Below are 6,485 nucleotides of genomic sequence, written 5' to 3'. Positions count from 1 at the left end.
GAAGATCATGGCATCCGGTCCCACCACTTCATGGGAAATAGATGGGGAAACAGTAGAAACAGTGCCAGACTTTATTTTTTGGGGGCTCCAAACTCAATGCAGATGGTGACTGCAGCCATGAAATTAAAAGATGCTTACTCCTTGGAAGGAAAGTTATGACCAACCTAGATAGCATATTCAAAAGCAGAGACATTACTTTGCCAACAAAGGTTCATCTAGTCAAGGCTATGGTTTTTCCAGTGGTCATGTGTGGATGTGAGAGTTGGACTGTGAAGAAAGCTGAGCGCCGAAGAATTGATGCTTTTGAACTGTGGTGTTGGAGAAGACTCTTGAGAGTCCCTTGGACTGCAAGGAGATCCAACCAGTCCATTCTAAAGGAGATCAGCCCTGGGATTTCTTTGGAAGGAATGATGCTGAGGCTGCAACTCCAGCACTTTGGCCACCTCATGCGAAGAGTTGACTCATTGGAAAAGACTCTGATGCTGGGAGGGATTGGGGGCAGGAGGAGAAGGGGATGACAGAGCATGAGATGCCTGGATGGCATCACTGACTCAATGGGCATGAGTCTGAGTGAACTCCAGGAGTTGTTGATGGACAGGGAGGCCTGGCGTGCTGGGATTCATGGGGTCGCGAAGAGTCGGACATGACTGAGCAACTGATCTGATCTGATCTGATATTTTATTTTATGTATGCTTGGCTTGTCCAGGCCAATTGCCCTATTATTCTACCTGTAATCATCTCTGAGGAATAGAATACAGCTGATGATTTCTACCTTGTGCTTTTCAGGATTTTTCAATTTAAAAAAAAAATGAAAAAAAAGTAAAGAATTGGAAACAATCCTGATGTACTTTTACAGTCACATGGTAAATGAAAAGTGACATATTCATACAATATCATGGTGATACACAACAATATGGGTAAATCTCACAATTTTAAGTTTTGAAACAAGCCAAATACAAAAGAATACATATAATATGATTCCATATACAGAAAGATAAATACCTGCCAAAATGAATTTGTAATATCACAAGTCTGAGTAATGACTAGTGTAAACTGTTAGGAAGTAGAGAGATTAATGATAAGAAGTAGCTAAGAGTATGAGAGATTGTTCTGGAATATGGGCAGTGTTCTAATACTCCATCTGGGCATGCTTATGTGGTCAATTTGTGATACTTCATTAAACTGTAGATACTGGTAGACTCTAATTTCATGACATGATCTTCTCTATGGTTTGAGAAGTCCTTGGTCAGTGGAGGAAGGATCAAAGAGACCAGGAGCAAAGACCAAAGCAGTCTTTGTTCCACCCCAGGAGGACTGTCAAATTAATCTGTGTTGTTCCTAATCAGAGTAAAGTCACAGGCATATGTTTTATGGTTATTGGGTTCAAATCTTTCATAGTCACATAAACAGAAAGCAGAGAATCTCAGACCTTATATGGAAAACCCCCTGAGAACCTGTTTGTTATTTCCTGAGCTAAAAAGCCTGAACATGGTCTGTCTGAGACAGATTTGAGGGTACAGTTGGACAGGAGTAGAGGAAGACTTGTAGTTCTTTAGGATAAGAGTCAGGCCACTGGGAGATGAAGTTTTTCAGAGACTAGCAGGTAAACTTAGGCTTAGTATTAAATGACTGTTCCCTGTTAAAAAGGAGAGCATAATTCTTTAATTTCCTGTTGTCTAAGAAAAACACAGATAAAGTTGTGTGGACATCTATGTGACAGGAAAATAACATCAGATAACTTGTATTCAGAGATCTTCTCTGACATTCCCTAACTCAAAGTTTCCTTTCTATCACACCTCAGGTTCTAAAGAGGAAGATTGTAAAGAATAGGCCTCTCAGCCATATTTAGCAGAAATTCAGTAGAAGGGATATGGTTGATGATATAGATGTTATAAAAGTTCAGATATTTGTTCATTTTTCTAATCTATACTGATCTCTAGCTTGTTAAAGTTCATGAATACTATTACTTCCAACTTGCTGACATTGTCAAGAAGCTTTGAGCTATTCAAACTCAAGATGTCTTCACTCAGAAATAGGGATTTTTTTTGACTCTTTTGTCCTAAGTAAATTGCACATGTATATGTGGTTTGGTTATGTATGTAAAAAAGAAAGAGGTCATTACACTGTCTCATTTTAAGACTTGCATACAGCTACCAAGAACAAGATGGTATTAATGAAGACAGATATAAGTCCATGGAAATGGAAGAGTACAGAGGATCTAGAAATACACTCATACATATATGCTACACTGATTTGCAAAGACGAATGGAAAATCTATTCAACAAATGGTGCTAGGACAGTGGGACATCCATGTGGAAAAAACCTGATCATTGACCCTGCTTTATACCACACCCAAAATAGCTCATCACACCACACCCAAAATAACTCAAAATAGACCAAACCTTAAATGTAAAAATTAACCTATTAAACTTCTGAATGAAAGAAGAGTGAAAAGTATTAATATTCATGGCCTTTCAGTGGGCAAAACTTTCTTAGGACACTAAAATCATGAGCCATAAAATCATGAGCTGTATGCAAGTCTTAATTTAATACTAAGCCTAAGTTTACCTGCTAGTCTCTGAAAAACTCCATAAAAAAACTGATCAACTAGAGAATCAAAATGAAAAATTTGGCTCTCTCTGAAAATTACATTAAGACAATTAAAGTTCGAACTAAAGAATGGAAGAAGATATTTTCAATGAATATATCTGACAAAAAACTGGAAATTTACACATTTCTGCCCAGTTTGTGACATTTTGTTACAGAAGCCCTAGACACATACTCACGCTTGTTAGAAAGCATATTTATATTTGTCATTCTGTTTTCCTGTTAGATAACCAGAGAACACTTCTTGTTAATTTTAATTTTGAAAAATTTCCTTCGTCTGAAGCAACAATTATGCAAATAGGAAAAGTCTTAAAGATATGGATATGTTGGCAGAAAATTATACAAACCACAGTTCACAATAAATTTCAGAAATTGCAGTATTCTCTGTGTCTCATTTATTTGGGATTAATTTTTGCAGCTTTCAGTTATCTCCGCATTTCAGTATAACATCATCATCAGAAAATTCATCCTAAATTTCTACTGGTAAAAGTTGGTTAGATTTTCTTTGCAAAATTCAGGGAAATTGAATATTGACACGTGTTATTTGATCCATTGCTTTAAAAAAGAAATATCCACTTGGAGAAAATGTACAGCATCAAACATTGTCTTTATTCATTTAGGTTAGTGCAAATGTAAATGTAATTGTGGTTTTGGATCACAAATTTTAAATCATTATAACTAAGCTCAAACACATCTTTATTAATTAAAATATGAACCAATACAATCAACACGTTTTTGCCAATGAGGCATAAGTTTGTTTATTCCTGTAGTGTAAAAATCTGTGCTTCGAGATTGGTCAAACTGCTGGAAAGCATTTTCTGCCTCCTGCTGGTTGTGGAAGCGTTTTCCCTCCAAACAGTTTTCGAGATGGTTGAAGAAGTGATAGTTGGTTGACGAGAGGTCAGGTGAATATGATGGATGAGGCAAAACATCACAGTCCAATTCATTCAACTTCTGAAGCATTGGTTGTGCAACATGTGGTCAGGTGTTGTCGTGGAGAAGAATTGGGCTCTTTCTGTTGACCAATGCCAGCTGCATGCATTGCAGTTTTTGGTGCAACTCATCTATTTCCTGGAAGGACTGATGCTGAAGCTCCAATACTTTGGCCACCTGATGTAAAGAGCCAACGCATTAGAAAAGACCCTGGTGTCGGGAAAGATTGATGGCAAGAGGAGAAGGGGACGACAGAGGACGAGATGATTGGATGGCATCACCGACTCTATGGACATGAGTTTGAGCAAGCTCTGGGAGATGGTGAAGGACAGGGAAACCTGGTGTGCTGCAGTCCATGGGGTCTCAAAGAGTCAAATGACTGAGCAACTGAACAACAAATAAATTTTCTGAGCATACTTCTCAGATGTAATGGTTTCACTGGGATTCAGAAAGCTGTAGTGGATCAGACTGACAGTAGACCACCAAACAGTCACCATGGCCTTTTCTTGGTACAAGTTTGGCTCTGGGAAGTGCTTTGAACTTCTTCTTGGTCCAAGTACTGAGCTGGTCATTGCCAGTTGTCATATAAAATCCATTTTTCATTGCATATCACAATCTGATCGAGAAATGGTTTGTTGTTATTGCATAGAATAAGAGAAGATGACACTTCAAAACATTGATTTTTTTTATTTTCCAGTTAGCTCATGAGGCACCGACTTATCGACTTTTTTCACCTTTCCAATTTGCTTCAAATGCCAAATGACTGTAGGATGGTTGACGTTGAGTTCTTTGGCAACTTCTTGTGTAGTTGTAAGAAGACCAGCTTTGATGATGGCTCTCAATTGGTCATTGTCAGCCTCTGATGACTGGGCAATACACTCATCTTCTGTGTTCTCATCTCCTTTGTAAAACTTCTTAAACCACCACTGCTCTGTACATTCATTAGCAGTTATTGGGCCAAATGCATTGTTGATGTTGTGAGTTGTCTCCTCTGCTTTATGACCCATTTTGAATTCAAATAAGAAAATCAATCGTATTTGCTTTTTGTCTAAAATCTTTTCTGTAGTCTAAAATAAATATAAAATAGATAGCAAGTAATGTCATTAGCAAAAAACCATAAAGCAAGAAATGCACATTAAATTGATACCTAACATAACCATATATATTTAAGAATGTATTTCAATATCAAATGGTAAAGTTCAACAATGCAAACCCACAGTTACTTTTGCACCAACTTAATATTTTTTGGCTGTATGAGACTGTCATCTCATTTGTTCTCCTGGAAGTACTCATGTTTTCATTCTTTTTGTCTGTCACTTTCCTTACATTTTGTTGGTGCATAGTTGATGGCTTTCTATACAATTTTGTGGATTGATGTTCAAGGAACAATTTTAAACCTTGGTGTCTTAGTGGTGTCCAAGGCATATTCTGGCTGTTTGCAGATACTTTTGTGTCTGATTGACCTCATTTGAAACTCCATCTCAAAACAAAAAATAACTCAGGAGAGAAAAATCTTATATGAGTAGGGTTATTTTAAATTTATAGTTTTAGAAGCAGGGCTATGTTCTACCACAAGAATTGGAGGCATAAAATGTGCCTGATGTGAGCTTGAAAGTTTACAAATTGTTATGAGTTTATCAGTACTGTGAAAAGTAATATATGTGGCCAAATCTGACTATGTAACTGATAATTTTTCAAATTCATTTGCCTGTGGAATAAAATGTTTTAGTGGATTAGTTTGTAAAAAGTGATAGTTTGAAGTTTACATGTATTTTATTATAATACAATATCAATTGTAATCATATCATGCAAAATGTGGGCTGGATGAATCACAAGCTGGAATCAAGATTTCTGGGAGAAATGTCAACAACCTTAGATATACAGATGATACCACTCTAATGACAGAAAGTGAAGAGGAACCAAAGAGCCTCTTGATGAGGGTGAAAAATGAGAGTGAAAAAGCTGGATTGAAATTCAACATTAAAAAAGCTAAGACCATGGCATCTGATCCCATCACCTCATGGCAAAGATAAAGGAAAAAAGTGGAAGCAGTGACAGATTTTATTTTCTTGGACTCCAAAATCACTGCAGATGGTGACTACAACTGTGAAATTAAAAGACGCTTGCTCTTTGGGAAGAAAGCTATGACAAAGCTAGACAGCATGCTAAAAGGCAGAGACATCACTTTGCTGACAAAGGTCAGGATAGTCAAAGCTGTGGTTTTTCTAGTAGTCATGAATGGATGTGAGAGTTGGACTATAAAGAAAGCTGAGCGCTGAAGAATTGATGCTTTTGAACTATGGTGTTGGAGAAGACACTTGAGGGTCCTTGGACTACAAGGAGATCTAACCAGTCCATCCTAAAGGATATCAGTCCTGAATATTCATTGGAAGGATCATTGCTGAAGCTCCAGTACTTTGGCCACCTGATGCAAAGATCTGACTCATTGGAAAAAACCCTGATGCTGGGGAAGATTGAAGGCAAAAGGAAAAGCGGGTGTCAAAGGATGAGATGGTTAGACAGCACCACCAACTCAATAGACTTGAGTTTGAGCAAACTCAAAACTTTGAGCCAAACTCACAGTTTTGGCTATGAGAGTCTGTCCTCTCTTGTTTGTTCTCCCAGCAGTATTCATGCTTTGATTCTTTTTGTGTATGTCAGTTTCCTTACATTTTGTTGGTGCATCAGTAATGGCTTTCTTTACAATTTTGTGGATTGATGTTCAAGGAACAATTTTAAATCTTGGTGTCTTACTGGTATTCAAGGAATATTCTGGCTGTTTGCAGATACTTTTGTGTTTGATTGACCTCATTTGAAACTTCATCTCAAAACAAAAGATAACTCAGGAAAGAAAAATCTTACATGACTAGGGTTATTTTAAATTTATAGTTTTAGAAGCAGGGCTATGTTCTATCACAAGGATTGGAGGCACGAAATGTGCCTGA

At 37.3% G+C, this 6,485-nt stretch overlaps 1 pseudogene; it reads right to left on the bottom strand.

The window, feature by feature from the left end:
- Positions 1 to 2,935: 2,935 nt before the first annotated feature.
- On the bottom strand, positions 2,936 to 4,881 carry LOC109568853 (histone-lysine N-methyltransferase SETMAR-like; annotated as a pseudogene).
- Positions 4,882 to 6,485: the final 1,604 nt, after the last annotated feature.

Source organism: Bos indicus, chromosome 15, assembly GCF_029378745.1.
Source record: "Bos indicus isolate NIAB-ARS_2022 breed Sahiwal x Tharparkar chromosome 15, NIAB-ARS_B.indTharparkar_mat_pri_1.0, whole genome shotgun sequence".
NCBI classification, from domain to species: domain Eukaryota; kingdom Metazoa; phylum Chordata; class Mammalia; order Artiodactyla; family Bovidae; genus Bos; species Bos indicus.
This window is presented reverse-complemented; position numbering and strand designations above follow the sequence as displayed.